Below are 19,724 nucleotides of genomic sequence, written 5' to 3'. Positions count from 1 at the left end.
GACCTCTGTGTACTTCAGGTATTTCAGGTATTAGCCCTTTGTCTTATGAATTTTAAATATTTTGCTTTACTTCGTCATTCATCTTCCGACTTTATGTCGCTGTTGCCATGGAGGAGTTTTTATTCACTGTATTAAATGTAAATCAGTCTTTTTTTATTTTTTCTACACTTTATTCATAAATATAAATAACTAACGTCCCCACTCTCAGATTATAAACAATTTCACTTTTATTTTCTTCTAGTACTTGTATGGTTTTCTTTAATATGATTCATTGGATCATATTCTGTTTATTTGCTGTCAGCTGAAGAATGACGAGGCTCATAAATCTGGAAAGGAGAGCTTTATTTCTTATAAAGGGTTGCAGCCTGCAGGTGGCCATTCTGACAGGCTGGCAAGCACAGCCTTTGGCCAGAAGTAGGAAACAGGTCAGAAGAAAAAGGCAGGGATTTATACTGAAGGAGGTGGCCAAATATATGTATTCAATAAGCTATGGGAGGAGTCATGAATAGTTATGAGAGGAGAAACCTGTGCATGCGCAACTGGGCTTCCTGCCTCTTCATGGGACCCATGTTCAAAAAATGGAGGCGTTGGTACGATCTGAGGATAGAGTTTTCGGCCCTCTGATGTTAAAAGATGAAGCAGAGGACAAGGTAACTCTGTATACATCCTCTATAGACTGGCCAGAACCACTCTGTGGTCAGTGGTCTCTTATCAGGAAGAAATGCTGGTTGGTTGTTTCATGGAAACTGCAATGCCAGTGAGGCAGCGTCAGGCACTTGGTTGATATCAGGGGTGGAGTGAATCTTTCAAAAAGGCTGTCTCTGTTTGACCCTTAATGGCAGTCTGAGGGAGGGAGTTCAGTGAGTCATGTCTGACCTCCTATCCCATCATGGTCATGGATTGTTTTCAAGGTTCCTCTGGCGTCCCCTTGGCCAAGAAGGGGTTCATTTAGTTGGTTGAGGGACTTAGGATTTCACTTTTATTTCTTATTGGGGAAGTAAATAACCAGTTTTATCTTTCTCCAAATGTTGACTGAGTTTTAACGAAAGTTTCTTAAAAGCACAGCTTTTCTCAAGTGATTTAGATGCCACCTTTATGATAAAATAATTTTTTATATGCACTTGGATTATTTCAGCACTTTCTTTGCTGTTTCCTTGGTACGTTTATTCTTAAACTAACGCCAGAGTGTTTTCATTATCAAGATTTTGTATTATGCTTTAATATCTGGTAGGGCTGACATTCATCACTCTTGTTTTTCAGGATTTACTTAGATATTTTTGCTTGTTTATTTTTTTTCATGTGAACTCTAAAATCAGCTCGTCTAACTCCAAAAATAAATTACCAATGTTTTCCTTTGGACCATGCTGAAAAGATAAATTAACTGGGAAATTCATTCTATAAAAAAACTTAGAGTGTATTTTAGTTTCTTCAAGTGTATTTTTGTGTTTCTCTCTGTTTTTACATTTTCCTCATATAGATTTTTACATATTTCTTATTTATTCCCAGATTTTGTATCATTTTTCTCTTATAGGTTGAGTCTTCACTTTCATTGTATCATTTAGTTGATTTTTATATATTGAGAGACTTTTGATTTGTGTCTAACTTAGTATCCTGCTACCTTCTCAATTATCTTAATGTTTGTATTAATAGCAGTTTATTCTTAATAATTCTCTTGGGATTTCTAGATATATGTTACATTATCTGCATATAGAGGTAATTTTACTTTTTTATTTCAATTCTTACACTTAACTATTATTCTTTACTCTTTATTTTTATGTATTAAACATACATTGTTTAATGCCTCCAGTTTGATAGTAAGTAGTGATGGCAGTACTGCCAATAGCTTTGGGTTTTCCCATTAAAGAAAACACTGGGTTCAGACTGAGATAGATGATTGATTGATTGATTGATTGATAGAATATACATAAATTTATATTGAGTTATTATTGCTATTAAGTTTTCTTTTTTCATGAATGGTGATTGGATCACATGAAATTTTCTTTCAGCATCTATGGAGAGTATCATATTATTTGTTCTCAGAGCTATCAATATGATTAATTTATAATAAATTGCCTACATTTGAAACATCTTTAGATTAATATATGCTACATGTTCATATGATATATAAATGTATGTATATGTGTATATATATGTGTGTGTATGTATGTGTGTGTGTGTGTGTGTGTGTGTATATATATATATATTTTTTTTTTTTTAAAGACAAGGTCTCTCTCTGTTGCCTGTGTTGGAGTGCAGTGGCACTGTCATAGCTCATGGCAGCCTCGAACTCCTGGGCTGAAGTAATCCTCCCACGTCAGCCTCCCAAGTAGCTAGGACTGCAGGTGTGTGTTAGCGTACATAACTAGTGTTTTATTTATTTATTTATTTTTTGGTAGAGATAGGGTCTCACTATATGGCCCAGGCTGGTCTCAAACTCCTGGTCTCGAACAATCCTTCTGCCTCAGCTTCCCATGCATGACCTACTGCTTCTGCATGGTGGTTTATATTTTTATGTACTGTTGAATTCTGTTTGCTAAAAATTTATTTAGGACTTTTGGATCAATATTCACAAGTGAAATATGCCTATATCCATTTTGTGTGTAGTCTTTATCAGTTTTAGAAATCAGATTTACGTGTCAGAAGGAGCCAAATTCTGAGAGGTGATTATAAAGTGTTACAATGCATAAAGTTTTCTTTTTCTTTTTCCTTGATAATATGATATACTTCTGAACTAAAGCGTAGAGATACGTGCCCTTTTCCCGGGTCTGCCATTAGGCATTATGTCAAGAAGAAAATCACCTACAGTTTTGCAAGCCAGGACAGCCCATCACCCTTAATTTCCTTCAGGTCCCAGTTGGGCCGCTAAGAGTAGTTCCAGTAAAAGAGGTGTGTCTCCCAAAAGCAATGGCAACAAAAGCCAAAATAGACAAATGGGAATTAACTAAACTAAAGAGCTTCTGCATGGCAAAAGAAACTACCATCAGAGTGAATAGGCAACCCGTAGAATGGGAGAAAATTGTTGCAATCTACCCATCTGACAAAGGGTTAATATCCAGAATCTGCAAAGAACTTAAACAAATTTACAAGAAAAAACAACCCCATAAAAAAGTGGGCAAAGGATAGGAACAGACGCTTCTCAGAAGAAGACATTTATGCAGCCAACAGACACATGAAAAAATGCTCATCCTCACTGGTCATCAGAGAAATGCAAATCAAAACCACAATGAGATACCATCTCACTCCAGTTAGAATGGCAATCATTAAAAAGTCAGGAAACAACAGATGCCGGAGAGGATGTGGAGAAATAGGAACACTTTTACACTGTTGGTGGGAATGTAAATTAGTTCAACCATTGTGGAAGACAGTGTGGTGATTCCTCAAGGATCTAGAACTAGAAATACCATTTGACCCAGCAATCCCATTACTGGGTATATACCCAAAGGATTATAAATCATGCTACTATAAAGACACATGCACACGTATGTTTCATGTGGCACTATTCACAATAGCAAAGACTTGGAACCAACCCAAATATCCAACAATGTTAGACTAGATTAAGAAAATGTGACACATATACTCCAAGGAATACTATGCAGCCATAAAAAAGAATGAGTTGATGTCCTTCGCAGGGACATGGATGAAGCTGGAAATCATCATTCTCAGCAAACTATCACAAGGACAGGAAACCACACTCTGCATGTTCTCACTTATAGGTAGGAATTGAACAATGAGAATGCTTGGACACAGGGCAGGGAACATTACACACTGGGGCTTGTTGGGGGCTTGAGTGGCTGGGGTGGGATAGCATTAGGGGAAATTACTAATGTAAATGACAGGTTGATGGATGCAGCAAACCAATATGGCACATGTATACCTATGTAAACAAACCTGGACGTTGTGTATATGTACCCTAGAACTTAAAGTATAATAAAAATAAATAATAAAAAACTTAAAAAAGAGATGTGTCTCTCACAGAAAGAATATAATATAAAATCAAGGCTAGTTAAATAGATTTATACATATTTCTATTCTAATATGAAAATAGATTTGACATCTCATGCTTAACTTGCAGTAATGAGGGTTTGGTGTTGACCTTGCTCTTCGGATATGCTGCAGTCATTGGATTACGTTCTTTGATGGCTAATTTTAGGTGTCACCTTGACTGACTAAGGGATACACAAATAGCTAGTAATGCATTATTTTGGGGTATGTCTATGAGGGAGATTGGTATTCAATCAGTATTGAGTAAGGAAGCTCCACCCTCACTCTGTGTAAACACTATATAAACAGGCACCATAGAATCAGCTGGAGGCCTAAATAGAATAAAAAGGCAGAGAGAGAGAAGGAAGACAGATTCATTTATTCTCATTTTCTCCTCTCCCTTTCCCTCTTCTTCTCCTGGATCTTAGACACCTTCTTCCTCCTACCCTTGGACATGAGAACTCCAAATTCTCCAGCTTTGGACTGTGGGACTTGGACCAGCAAACATCTAGATTTTCAGATCTTAGGCATTGGACTGAGTCACATCATCAGCTTCCCTGATTCACAGGACTTCAGACTACGACTAAGCAGCACCAGCTTCCCTGGTTCTCCAGCTTGCAGATGCCATATTTTGAGACTTCTCAGCCTCCATAATCAATTGAGCCAATTCCCCTGGTAAATCCTCTTTGATGCAGCTCTACTTCTTTCGATCTCTCTCTCTCTTTTTTTGTATATATCCATTTGGCTCTCCTTCTCTGGAGAACCCTAACTAGTGCACATTTCATTCTTTATAAATGGGAATACTTGTAGGTGTTAATATGACAGAGAATCAAATCAAGATACTGGAGTTTGAGGAATGAGAGCTATTTAGCAAACCCGTCCAGTGTTGTCTCCTCTTTCTTGAATTATCATGTCAACTGAGTTGCCACTGTATACTCACAGACATAAGGTTTTTAATGTTTTGCATCTGTGGATTCATTTAGGATAATCACTAATGATAGATGCAGAATTTTAAAACTTCAGTATATTCTCATCACTCATATTTTCGTCTTATTTAAATAGCTTAAAAATGTAAGTTCCATATAGTTTACAAATGGTTTGTCTTCCTCTTTCCTACTGAGCTGTTTTCCGTAAGGATTCTTAGTTTAAAAGCCAAGTTTACAGTAATTGACTCATTATATTTTTGTACCACAGAGACAAAAATGCAACATTATTGTTTATACATAGCTCTTTCTCAGCTGTGCCTGAAGACAACACTGTAATTACTGTCTGTAGGCTCATCTTATAGTAATCAACAATATTTAATAAGTGTTCAATTTCAAATTATTTATGAGGTAATAAAAACAATGAGGTGATTTTTAAGAAGTAACATGTTGCTATGACTACTGTTTTCAAAGTTAGATGATACCAACCACAAATTGATATTTTTTTTTCCTATTTTTCTCATCTTGGCCATATGGTCAGTGAAAACAGAATGATTGAACAAATATAAGAGCATATATAGATGAAGATCAATTTAGACCGATGTGTGCTGCCTTTCAGGCCTGACTTGGGTTCCTGGCTGAAGTATATGTAGCAGAGATATCCCAGGGGCTATAAGTTTTCATCAAAAGAAACTTCTCATAGGAGAAGTGAGATTGCTCAGACAAAGTAATACATTAAAGGGTACAAAACCTCTGGCTCTCCTCAGAAGTTTAATGCAGGGAGAGAAGACAGAACCAGGGCATTTGTTATTATTCCACACTATCGATTTCATATGGTTTGGCCTCTCACCACCCAAATCTCATCTTGAATTGTAATCCCCACATGTCAAAGGAGGGGCCTGGTGGGAGGTAATTGGATCGTGGGGGCAGTTTCCCCGTACTGTTCTCATGACAGTGAGGAAGTTCTCACAAGAGATGATGGTGTTTTTTTTGTTTGTTTTCGGTTTTTTTTTGCTTTTTTTAAATTATACTTTAAGTTTTAGGGTACATGTGCACAATGTGCAGGTTAGTTACATATGTATACATGTGCCATGTTGGTGTGCTGCACCCATTAACTTGTCATTTACATTAGGTATATCTCCTAATGCTATCCCTCCCCACTCCCCCAACCCCACAACAGGCCCCTGTGTGTGATGTTCCCCTTCCTGTGTCCATGTGTTCTCATTGTTCAATTCCCACCTATGAGGGAGAACATGAGGTGTTTGGTTTTTTGTCCTTGTGATAGTTTGCTGAGAATAATGGTTTCCAGTTTCATCCATGTCCCTACAAAGGACACAAACTCATCATTTTTTATGGCTGCATAGTATTCCATGGTGTATATGTGCCACATTTTCTTAATCCAGTCTATCATTGATGGACATTTGGGTTGGTTCCAAGTCTTTGCTATTGTGAATAGTGCCGCAATAAACATACGTGTGCGTGTGTCTTTATAGCAGCATGATTTATAATCCTTTGGGTATATACCCAGTAATGGGATGGCTGGGTCAAATGGTATTTCTAGTTCTAGATCCCTGAGGAATCACCACACTGACTTTCACAAAGGTTGAACTAGTTTACAGTCCCACCAACAGTGTAAAAGTGTTCCTATTTCTCCACATCCTCTCCAGCACCTGTTGTTTCCGACTTTTTAATGATTGCCATTCTAACTGGAGTGAGATGGTATCTCATTGTGGTTTTGATTTGCATTTCTCTGATGGCCAGTGATGATGAGCATTTTTTCATGTGTCTTTTGGCTGCATAAATGTCTTCTTTTGAGAAGCGTCTGTTCATATCCTTTGCTCACTTTTTGATGGGGTTGTTTGTTTTTTTCTTGTAAATTTGTTGGAGGTCATTGTAGATTCTGGATATTAGCCCTTTGTCAGATAAGTAGATTGCAAAAATTTTCTCCCATTCTGTAGGTTGCCTGTTCACTCTGATGGTAGTTTCTTTTGCTGTGCAGAAGCTTTTTAGTTTAATTAGAGTCTCACTCTGTCATCCAGGCTGGAGTGCAGTGGCGCGATCTCAGCTCACTGCAAGCTCTGCCTCCAGGGATCACACTATTCCCCTGCCTCAGCCTCCCGAGTAGCTGGGACTACAGGTGCCCGCCACCATGCCCGGCTAATTGTGTGTGTGTGTGTGTGTGTGTGTGTTTAGTAGAGACAGAGTTTCACCATGTTAGCCAGTATAGTCTCGATCTCCTGACCTAGTGATCCACCCTCCTCAGCCTCCCAAAGTGCTGGGATTACAGGCATGAGCCTCTGTGCCCGGCCACTTTCTCCTACATCTTTAAAATACGCCTGATTTTTGCCTCTTTCCCAGATATCCTCATGCCTTTCTTGTCTTAAACCACACGTCTGTGACCTGATGCACACCTCAGGTATGTTTACTTCTTTCCCTTCCCTCTTCAGTGAAACTGTTTCATTCTGTATATGTCCTCGCCTCCCGTGCACTCACTCTTTTGCATCCACCCTTATGATAAAATTTCCCTGGACGGAGAAACTCTGTTGATTACCTTGTTACAAAACCCTCGAAATCCAATGAAAAGCTTTCAGCACTTTTCTTTCTGATCTCTTTTTATCATTCCACTTCGTTGTTCAACTTCTTCTTAAAATTCTTTCTTTTGCTTCTATAAATCCACACTTTTCTCATTTTCCTTTTGTATCCTGGGTCAATCTTCAGTAAGTCTGATTTTCCAATGCTTCTTTTTCCACATATGCTTTGATGTGTGTGTGTGTGTCTGTAGGTGTGTGCATCAGAGATACACCTCCTCTCCTCTAATATTCCCACTTTGGCATTCTAGTTGAGTTTTGCATTCCACTGTTATGTATTTAGTTAACATTGATGTGACATTAACATCCCCTTTTCTGTGCCTTCAAGTCAGACATTTCTCTGACTTTCAGACCAATCTAGTCAAAGGTTTACTGAATTTTTTTATTATACAGAGAGCTTAGTCGCCAAAATTAAAGTCTTAATTTTCTACCCACCCCCAAAATAGCTGTGACTTCTATGGTTTTTTTTTTATGGAAAGACGCCAGCATCCACCCAGAAAGCTTAGAGTTTGCCCAAGCCAGGAAATCTGAAGTTATCTCTGAGTCTTGCTTCCCTACTATCATGTTCAAGTTATCATCTTAGCCTATTGATATCTTTTAGAAATGACCTGATTTGGTCTGTTTCTCATTATACCCAACGCCCTTGCTTGGCATAGACGATGATCCTTTTTCATCTGTAGTACAGAAAGTTCTAACTGGTCCTACTGCTTCTTTTCAATCTTACTAGTTCTAAAATCTAAATAGAACAGATATAAAACTGTTCAGTAATATCCCACTGTTATTTGGATAAAATCCAAGTTTACAAAAATGTAAGAAATTCTCCAAGCTACCTGCAGTTCCCGGATGTGCCATCTCTTTTTTCTTTCTTTCTTTTTTTTAATTTGCCTTCAAGCCATTGAGCATGCCACTTCCTCTGCCTGTAAGAAATGAGAACAAATTGGCCTAATCAAATGCCCATTATTTAGGATTTCATGCAAATGCTACCTCTTTCAGGAAGGCTTCTCTGACCTCCCAAAAGCTGAACTGGATGTCTGTTTTATTGCACCATATGCTACCATGTTTTTTTTTTTTTAAGTGCGTATTTCTTTTAATATACAATATGCAATTCTCCAAGTTTTCCTGTGCCAAATTATCCATCTTTATTTAATATTTCCCGCCCCGAGTAACTTTCAAGAATCCCCATGGGTGGCTCACCTGTTCTAGTTGCAGTCTTGGTGACTGCCTCTCACTTCTGCCAGAAATCCTTTTTCCAAACCAAAGCAACTCTTGTTTTCTTCTACCCAGCTTCTTCAAGATGCTGTAAGTATAGACCAAACCCACCTACTTGACTCCTTGAAAATGAAGTCAAAAACAACTTACTATGTTTCACAAACTTTACGAAATTTTTGGAAATGAAATAAATGTCCAGTCAGAATGTTACATTGCTTCTAGTTATCCTGAGGGCACACAAGCCCAGATTCAAATCCAGAGATTCTCTTGAGCCTGCTGCCGCTCCTATGTGGAAGATTACAGCTCAAATATCACCACCTAGGATCTCTCTGATTTTCCCACCTCTGGGTCCAGGTCTTGAATTCCCCAGCTCCAAAGAGAAAAGAATGTTCATCTCTTTCTAAGCCAGAGTCAACCCATTTCCACCCTAATATGATTAAAATTTCCATATATTCTCCATCATCGAGATAAGGCAATAAGGGTGGCTGATAGTACATTTATAAAACTTCCAAGAGTGTTTTGGTTATCCAATCAGAAATAAATTAATGTATGAGTAATCAGCTGCATTGAATCAAGCTCAGCCCAACTCATTTTTATAATTCTTTCTCCAGCAAGGGTTATCTACATCTTTTAAGACATAGTTGCCATCTTGTCCTCTACTGTGAGTAAATATTTGAACAAAAGACACACTCACCCCACTAACAACAAATAATTTTCAGGAACAGTCACATCTAAATCCATACTGAAGGAGAGAAACATGTCTGACTCTACAAGGCTCTAACCTGTTACAAGAGGCTCCTAGTTACAATCCCATTCAATTTGTATTTAACTTCTCAGTCAGTCAGAAGTATCTGCTTTATTTCATTGGTGGTTTCATAGTTTTCTAAGAATAATGGGTAGAATCTTGTGTTACACTTATATAACTAAAGGATACTTTCTTGTAATTTTATCAAAACAAGTTTGCTCCAATGATTTTTCCACTTTTAGGGATAAAAGAATTGCTAAGCAAATTTAAAATAGTAATTCTCCAACTTCAGAAACTTTGAAGTCCCATTAAACACTTTGTTGATTATATATAGTACAGTATTATAACTCATTTGCTACTTTTTCATCTCCTCCACTGGCCTGAGAAGATAGATTGCTATTTCATATCTTGTTGTATACCTTGCTCTAAGCAAGGAGCTTGGCACATTCTAAGTATTGTTAAATAAATTAATGAAAGGACAAATGAATGAATCATTCAACTGCCTGATCTGATGACTTATCTCCCACCTACACATAGCTCTGCCTCAGTTATCACTTCCTCTAACCAGAGGATAAGACAGCTTTCCTCCTTGTGGTTTATAGGTAATTCTTTTCTTTATTCTTTGGATTTCACCCTTTCTTGTTTCTCAGCCAGACCCATCAATGTTCCTTTATCTCATATATTTATATGGAGTAAGAAACATATGTAACTTCAGTGTAATGACTCCTTTTAAGCATGTACTTTGCTCAGATCTTTTGCTTCTTTAATCTCTCTCCTTTTACTTTGCTCATGTTATATTTACCCTTTCTTTCCTGTCTTGCAAGAGTAGGTAATATTCTTGCCCCTATTTTCTCACCTGCTTCTTACTCCTCAAGTAACTACTGGAAATTTGGTTGGTTGGTTAGGATATTTTTGTTGTTGTTTTTTGTTTGGTTGGTTGGTTTTGGTTTTGGTTTTAGTTTTTTTTCCATTATCATCAGAGATTTCATAGTGGCCAAACTCAATGTACAATTTCAGCCTTTTTTTGCTCAAACTTTCCACCATATTTGGCATTGCTGATCATTCTTACCCTCTTCATGTCCTTTCCCCTCTTGGAATCATAACAGTCATAACACCATGATGTCCTGGCGTTCTTCCTGTGCCCCTGTCCACTCCTTCCCAGTCTGATGTTCAGGCTTCTCTTATTCTTTCTGACCTTCAAGTGTTGGTGTCCCTGGGTGTCCCATTCTTGGCCCTGTTCTCATTCCACTGTGTCTCCTGGTAGGATCTCATCCTGTCACTCTCTGCTTGTGACTTCCACAGCCAACAAGGTTTTCCTGAATTCTAGAACATGTATCTATTTTCTTTCTAAAAATCATAAACTCTTAGATGAACCACAACATCTTAAATTCATTATCATCCCTTAAAGCTCCTCCACAACAGTTTTTCGTAAATTCTTTATCACAGTGAGTTTCATATGCTCACACACTGAAAGAAGGAGAACAAAACCAAACCTGATGCTAATTTTGGCTTCTACCTTTCTCTTATGATCCCTTTTATTTCTCTCCCAAATCTAATCAGTTCTTCCAACTTTCTAAATAATCTTCAAAAGTATATGTGCATTCTCATTGCTACCACCGCTTTATCCATGCGGTGGTATTTCTCAAAAATCCATTGATTTTTGAGAAATATTAGTGTCTTTCCCTCTTCCCTCTTCACTTCCAATTTCATCACTTCTATTCAGTTCTTCACTTTTCTGTCATTGTAACTTTTCTGAACCATGAATCTGATGTGATCATGTTCTGTCAAGTGTACTATAAAGTATTAAGGATAAAAGCTGGCATACAAAGCTACTCATGATCTATTCTGACTACACATATCTCAGGCCATACACCACTTCACATTCCTTCATTCCCCTCTCTCAACCCTACCCCAGCCCCCCTTTAGACACATACACACGCACACACCACGTTGTCAAGTGACACCAGACTTCCTACCAGCCCCAAGAGATCATGCTGTTATTCGTTCACATATTTTACTCATGTTGTTTTCTTTGGTGTTCTATACTTCCTCTTTTCATCTGACAAAATAGAGATTCACCTCAATATCTACCTCACTGACCCCTGCAGCTACATCAGGTGACATTCCCTGCTCTTTCATAGCATTCTGTGCACATTTATAACATTACATTCATTATTTTTTTTTTAATTCTCTATCTCCTGATAGACAATTCATTTCTTGAGATCAGAGGCATTGATTTTCAACTCAGTGTTCATGATGTCAAATATAATGATGGTACATAATAAGTACTCCGTAAACACTTATTAAATGAAAGTAGACATGCTCAAACTAGCAAACCTGTTTAACCACATGTACTGAGTAGAACAGGAGGAAAGAATAATCATGCTGATGTTTTATTTGGGTGTTTGTAATGTTTCATGGAGAAACCCAAGATTCGTATAAGAAAAGTGCCATTGGTATGTTTGTAATCATCTAGGTTTTCTTTCTTACACGGGTCATTGAGAGTTGAACTGTAAACTACACACGATCAAGGAGGGATGGAGAGGGAACATGCCTGAAACAAAATAGTAAGCAGAATGGATATAGAATCCTCCCAAAGTAAATTATTTCTCATTCTTTATGAATACATTGATTCATTCATTATTTACTCATCATTGAGCACTTTTGGTCTGCTGACATTGTGGTGAGTGCCAGAAAGCCTAGGCCTCTTTGAGAGAAACTCATCCAAGGAGATAATCTACTTGTGAATTAACTATTAAAACAAGGTCTGAGCTAAAAGAGACGTATCCCCATTTTCATAAAAGTACAGATAAGGGAATACTCAGTGCAGTGAGAAAGACCAATCAGCAATCAATTGTCAAGGAAGTTGCCACAACTGAAATGATATTTGATCATTGGAACAAGGTTGCCGGAAACATCACTCCATTTACTGTTCCTCAAACCACATCCATCTATTTCTCCTGGTTACTCTTGCAGACGCTTATAGTAAACATCCCTTTTTGACTCCTTACCTTCAACTCACTTTTATAATCATTGTTCATATACTGCAATTCTGTTAATTTTGCATTTCTTTCATTAGATTCTTAAAATCCTTAAAAACAGAATCATAGTTTTGATTATGTCCCTAAATTATGTCCCTGTGGCTGCTCAAATAATACTTATGAATGCACTAGCTGAATGTTCCTAATATCATTCAGTTGGAAGAATCAGGTTCTGTGTTTGGTAATTTTTACTTTTTTATTAACTTATGAAAAAGTACATTACTTCGTTTCAAAAATATTTCATAATCAATATTCAATTTTTATATATAATTAGATATAAAAAGCTTTTTTTTTTTTTTGAGATGGAGTTTCACTCTTATTGTCCAGGCTGGAGTGCCATGGCGTGATCTCAGCTCACTGAAACCTCCGCCTCCCAGGTTCAAATGATTCTCCTGCCTAAACCTCCTGAGTAGCTGGGATTACAGGCATGCGCCACCACTCCCGGCTAATTTTTTTTTTTGTATTTTTAGTAGAGACGGAGTTTCTCCATGTTGGTCAGGCTAGTCTCGAACTCCTGACCTCAGGTGATCTGCCCGCCTCAGCCTCCCAAATTGCTAGGGTTACAGGCATGAGCCACCACGCCCGACCATAAAAAGCTTTTTGATATATAATTATTCATTTATATAAATTGTTTCTCTTTATTCATAGTTTCAGTCGTTTAAGGTTACACTATATGAATAGCACCACCAAACACCATTTCCTAATCTGTTTCACATGTCAACGTAGTAGTAAATTGCATAACAATTTGTTAAATCCCAACAGAATGTCTAGATAGAATAGTCTTTTATATTGCAAAGCCCTTTATTTATAATTCCTCATTGTCTAGTAGAAATGAATAAATCAAAAGAAGCTATAGCACAATAATGTCCAGGAACTGAGCAATCAGAGTCAGAAAGGAACAATCCAGGCTTTACCACTTGCTTCTAGGTGAGCTTGAGAAAATTGTATAAATTCTCTGAATCGGTCTTTCTATCTGTAAAACAAGATGGATGTGAGGATCAAATAGGCTAATAAATGTAAGGACTTCACAAACTGCCTGAGCATACCCGTATTAAGGGCTCAGTTACCACCATTGATGATGTTATCTATAAGCTAAAATTTCAATATAGCATAGCAATTTTTATGAAAGAAAATGTGGTATTAAAGACATTACATACCTAATAGCACATATACCGCTGATTTCATCCTAAAATACTAGCTTCACAACTCTAACAAGATTATTTTCATTTTGCAAGGAAAAAAAGAAAAGAAAACTTGTTGCTAGGTCAATTGTACAACTTTTGAGAAGAAACCACTTTCACGGGGGCAAGTGAAGCTGTTGTGAAATGTTTTGCTCATTTACCAATTTTGTTTCTAATGAAAATGGAAAGTGAGTGATTAAAATCAGTAGAATTTCAGCAAGCATATATATTTCAGACTGACACATCATTAATTCTGAAGGAATAACTTCACTCAAAATATCGATTAGAAATATGTGGGAGATTACAAAAAACAAATTAAGGAAAACACTTAGTAAAGATACTCTTTACTATGAGATCGAATTATCAAGTCATTCGACAACCTGTGACTGAATCTTCTAGCCTGCTTTGATAGCATAGCATTTGATACAAACCAGACTGAAAACAATAGACAGCATCTCAACAGACGAGAGCTATAATTTTAATATATTTACAGTAATAATACCTTAATGGATTGAATCATTTTATCTGTAAGATAAAAATATGGGAAATCAATTTTAATTTTTTAAAAAATCACTTTTTATATTGGAATACATCCCAACACCATGGTTGTCTGTTTAGAGAACAAATTAGAAATGAGATGTGGATTTGCTGCCTCAGACAAAAAGATCTTGGTTCCTGTTAATCTTTCTAAGGTGAAAATAAGATTGTCTGGACTTGCCCTTGCATACTTTCCCTAGGGAAATTACCCTTTATGTTCTTAAAGACCAAAGTTTCTTTTTATACTTTTAAACTTTAAAAAATATTTTTATTATCTTACTTAAAGGCTTGCCCTATTAACTTACAAAATCTTTAGAGAGCTCTGATATCTAGATTATCTCATACCTAGTAACTGAAGTGTACCTTCTTCTCAGAGATCATTCAAACATTTATATAACAAAGTATTATTTATGTTACCTTGAAATATTTTTTAAAAGCTGACATTTTTTATATACTTCCAGAAAAAACAAAATATAATTAGGTAATTACATCAATATTGCCCTTCTTTTACAAGCTATTTTAACCACATATCATACAACCTTTTAATTAATGCGGGAGAAAAGGTAAACATTTAACTATTTTATTATTTTTCCCTCTGTATATGTAGTGTCCTCACCAAAGTCCTATCAAGAATCATTTTTCCTGTCTCAAGTCTTCAGTGATGTTGTATGACATCAACGATGGTTTAGCAACACTTACAGAATGGTATCATGAAAAACTGCAAGCTAGCTCATTCCAAAATTCGCTCTGGCTTCGCTACTCATTGAGTCCCTTTAAAGTTTCTCTCCTTAGGCCAGCACACCATAATCTCCTCATCTGACAATCCTTCTTAGTCTCTTGCATTAATTTTTCTTCTCTATTTCTAAATGTTTTCTTTTGCTTACATCTACTTCTAAACAAAATTTTAGGCAACCCTCCCTCCACTGCAACCCAGAAGATAGACAGTCCCCAAGGATCTGGGTTCTAACCTCTTTGCTTTCCATCCACTTTAGAAAAATTCATACACTCATTCCCTTAGCTGTTATCAACCTTTCTTTTGGATTCTTCAGGTACAGACCTAATATCCATTTCTCTGCGGATTTGCCCATTTGTGCTTCTCAAGAATGCGTCAGGGTGAATAAGTCAAAATAAGCAAATTCAAGAACTTCCTCCTTAATCCTGCTCCTTGTTTTATATTCTGTTCTGTAAATGGCACCAGCATCCTCAGCAGACTCAGCTTGAGGTCGTTTCCTACTCCTCTCCATGCGCAAGTCCCGTTTAATTTTACAATGTCTTTGAAATCTATTTCCTCCTTTTCATTTCTTCTACAACTCTTTCAGTTCAAGACTTTATTATTTCTTAAGTAATTGTTGTCTAAATGAACTCTTTCTTTTCATCTCTTCTCTCATTTAATTCCTTCTAAACTGCTGCCCAATATCCCTAAAATATAGCTCTTTCAGTGATTCCCTTTTGTCTATAGAATAAAGTCTAAATCCCTATTATGATTTATACCTAACACCTCCTTAATGCAGTTCCCATCTTAGTTGCCACTGTTACCCATCTCTAATTTAGGCTTGAGCTTTGAGAGATGTTCCTGGGATACATCTTGCTCTCACATACGCTTCCCCCACCAAAACGACAACAACAACAACAACAAAATTCTTTTACTCATAGTAAACCTGGTAGCCTTTCCTCATCTTTGATGCCATATGGTCCTTGATGCGTTTTTAAAAAATTATCCTTTCTAAGTGGCCCCACCACAGCCACTGTGTCATTCTATAGAGCAGGATGTTCACTTCTTCCATAGCAGTTTACATTTTGAAATTTGTATGAGTGTTCGTTCCCTAAGCCTGTAACATCCAGGCACAGGAAGCTGATGGTGTTTTTTGTTGTTGCTGTGGTTTTACTCACCTTTACACCCCTAGTATTCCCTCTGAGGCTGGTGTCCCTTAGAGTCTCTCCATTTCATTGTCTCCGGAGAATTCACCCCACAACTCCTATTGGTGAGGGGGGGTATCATTATTTGGTTATTTGGGGCAAGGGACTTAGATGTCCCATTGGCTCTACCTTGAAAACATACCTAGAGACAAATGATGTTCCAGCATTTCCACTGCTCCCACTCCAGCCCTAGCCACTTGGGATGGTTAGTGTTATGTGTCAATGTGGCCAGGTTACAGTGCCAGCTGTTTGTTCAAGCACCAATCTAGAGCATCACTATGAAGGTGTTTCTTCAATGTGATTAACATTTCAATCACCTCACTCTGAGTGAAGCTAATTACCCTCTGTGATGTGGGCAGGCCTCATCCAATCATTTGAAGCTTGAGAGCAAAGACTGAGGTCTCCCAGAGAAGAAGCAATTCTGCATCAAGCCTGTAGCATAGATACCCTGCCTGAGTTTCCAGCCAGCCTGGCCTGCCATGCGAAATTTTGATCCAAAACTACATCAATTCCTACCTGAATTTTCAGCCTCCTGGCTTGTCCTTAGAATTTTGGATATGCTAGCCACCATATTCACGCATGGCCAAATTTCTTAAAATCCACCCCCCTCCTTCCCCAGCCCTGGGTCGCTCTCCTCATAGACACACACACACACACACACACACACACACACACACACACTCTCTCTCTCTCTCTCTCAGAGTCATGCATCACTTAACAAAGGAGATCGATTCAGAGAAATGTCCCCATTTGAAGAAATGCATTGTTAGGCGATTTCATCATTGTGTGAATATCACAGAATGCGCTTACACAAACCTAGATGGCATAGCCTGCTACGCACGCAAGCTGTGTGCTCGAGCCTGTTGATCCCAGGCTACAGACCTGCACAACATGTTACTGTACTGAATACTGTAGGTAATTTTAACACAATGGTAAGTATTTGTGTATCAAACGTGTAGACATAGGAAAGATATAGTAAAAATATGACATAAAAGATTTTGTTTAAATGGCACACCTGTATAAGGCAGATCCCATGAATGGAGCTTGCTGGACTGGAGGGTGCGCTGGGTGAGGGTGAGCGAGCGGTGAGTGAATGTGAAGGCCTGAACATTCGTGTACTGTACTGCAGCTTTTATAAATAGCATGTTGGTGCAAATCTAATTGCTGTTTTTACCGTTAAAAGTAATGGCAAAAGCCACAATTACTTTTTCACTAGCCTAATATTATACACTTAGGCTACACAAAATTTATAAACAAATATTTTTCTTCAGTGATAAATTAACCACAGCTTACTATAACTTTTTAATTTATAAACCTTTAATTTTAATTTTTTTAGCTTTTATAACAGTACAAATGTTATACAGCTGTACAAAAATATTTTCTTTCTTTATACTTTTATTCTATTAATATTCTTCTATTTAAACTTTTTTTAACATTTTCAACTCTTTTTGTTAAAAAACGAAGAAACAATACATACATCGGCCTAGGACCACACAGGGTTGAAATAATCTGGACATCATTAGGTGATAGGAATTTTTCAGCTCCATTATAATCTTATGGCACCATTATTGTATGAATATATACAGTCCATCACTAACTGGAACATCATAATGTAGTACATGACTGCGTGTGTGTGTGTGTGTATGTGTGCATGTGCAAGTGTGTGTGCATATGTGTGTGTGTGCGCATGTGTATGTGTGTGTGTGTGTGGTCACGACTGCCCTCCTTTCACTCCAGCTCAATCCCTCACAGCCTATTCACTACATAGCAGCTAGAATCATCCTTTTCAAACACCAGTCTGTATCTGTCTAGATCACATAAAATCTATAAACTCCTGACCAAGGACAGCAGGACTCTAATTGTCCCAGCCAGGTGTCCAAACATCCCTCTTGTCATTCTAGCTTCTCCTTAACCCACCCCAGCTATCCTGGCATCCAGCCTTATCTCTGCCATGGAGATTTACATTCGTCTCCATTGCTTGGAATGTTCGTCATCCAGCTCTGTACTCCCCGTGTCCCGGTCTCTGCTCCAATCTTTTCTGCTCAAAGAGGCTGCTCCTAATTTACCCATTCACGAATCACCATCCTTCTCCTTCTACCACTAGCCATCACTCTTGATTTCTTTATTTGACTTTGTTTTTCTTCATGACACTTAATACAACCTGAACTTATAACACTTAATTATTTCTCTACTTTTAATTTTCTGTCTCCCTAAGTAAAGTGGAAGCTTAATGAAGGAAGGAAAAGTGTCTGTCTTATTCCCCAAGTATCCTCAAAATACTTGGTATGTAGCGACAGCTCACTAAATCTTCGTTTAGATGAATGAATTAGTAGTCTTCATCTGAAATTTTATAGCGTGCTGCGTTGATAACATAATGAAAGAATTACTTCATCATCATTTGGCTGAATATATAACAAATAAAAGACTCAGTTCCCACTTGAAGTAAATGTACCTTATACAGAATGTGAAAAGATTAACATAAAGCTGCATGAGAAGATCACCAAAGGAAACGCACTGATTATTCATTCTTATCTCCCATTCTAGAAATCTGTGGGTTTCCATGGTTTGACAAGTTCTTTGACATAACAGTCACAAGCACTTTTGTAAGCCCACCAGATCGTTTTCTCTCATTACATTTTCATCTCTAATAAAGGAATATATTCTCCTGTTTAAGTAATATTGAACCCTATTCTCTTTAAGACGTAAATTAAGCCTCTTATTTAACTAAAGAATTAGGTCAGTCTTATCTAGATTGGCTGGCTGTATTATCTAAATTGTTGATCAGTCAGGTGATTCCGAAGGCAGAATATTATAGTGGAAAGAGCACTGTAGTAGGAATCAAAATACTGACTCTGGCCCACATATTCCCTATGCTTGGTAAGCCATGCAAAACTAGGCCTCACAGAGCAGAGAATGACAGTCACAACTTATATGACCCATTGACAAATGCGTGGGTGACCGTGTGTGAGCAGGTGTCAGCATATGTGTGTGTGTAGAAGAGGCAGAAAGAGAAAATAAGGTACAACACATGGATATACTTTGACTCTTCGTATTTAAAATATCAAAATTATTACTGAATAATAACAGCTAATATTTGTTGAGTACATATTATATTCTAGACACTGCTCTAGGTGTTTATATTCATTATCCCAGGTGATGCCATGGAAGCCTTCTGTGATAAATCTGCTTGTCATCTTCATTGTGTGCCTGAGCAACCTGAGGCATCCAGAGATTATGTAACTTGCCCAGGGTCACTCAGAAAGCAGGTGTCAAGCTTCAAGGTGAGGCAATCTGTCTCAGGAGTCTTGAATTCATCCACCATATTATATTGCTGCATAGATGCAGCCTTAGAAGATATTTTGGGCCAGGCGTGGTGGCTCATGCCTATAATCCCAGCACTTTGGGAAGCCAAGGCGGGTAGATCACTTGAGCTCAGGAGTTCAAGATCAGCCTGGGCAACATGGTGAAACCCCATCTCTACTAAAAATACATTTTTAAAAAATTAGCTGGGCATGGTGGCACCTGCCTGTAATCCCAGCTACTTTGGAGGCTGAGGCAGGAGAATCACATGAGCTCGGGAGGCAGAGGTTGCAGTGAGCTGA

At 37.7% G+C, this 19,724-nt stretch overlaps 1 long non-coding RNA gene across 2 annotated transcripts in view; it reads left to right on the top strand.

Annotated features, from left to right (window-relative positions):
- The first annotated feature begins 564 nt into the window (after positions 1–564).
- The window catches only part of LOC129042205 (uncharacterized), a 29,520-nt gene continuing 10,360 nt past the window's right edge, over positions 565–19,724 (top strand). Inside the window, exons 1-2 of one of the 2 annotated variants that reach the window (XR_008504076.2) lie at positions 565–650; positions 4,410–4,656. This is a non-coding gene — a long non-coding RNA (uncharacterized LOC129042205). The remainder of the gene's footprint in view (positions 651–4,409; positions 4,657–19,724) is intronic. The other variant, XR_008504077.2, reaches the window with a different exon arrangement.

The sequence above is a fragment of the Pongo pygmaeus genome, chromosome 7, assembly GCF_028885625.2.
Source record: "Pongo pygmaeus isolate AG05252 chromosome 7, NHGRI_mPonPyg2-v2.0_pri, whole genome shotgun sequence".
NCBI classification, from domain to species: Eukaryota; Metazoa; Chordata; class Mammalia; order Primates; family Hominidae; genus Pongo; species Pongo pygmaeus.
Note: the sequence above shows the minus strand (reverse complement) of the source record. Positions and strands in the feature narration are given on the sequence as shown.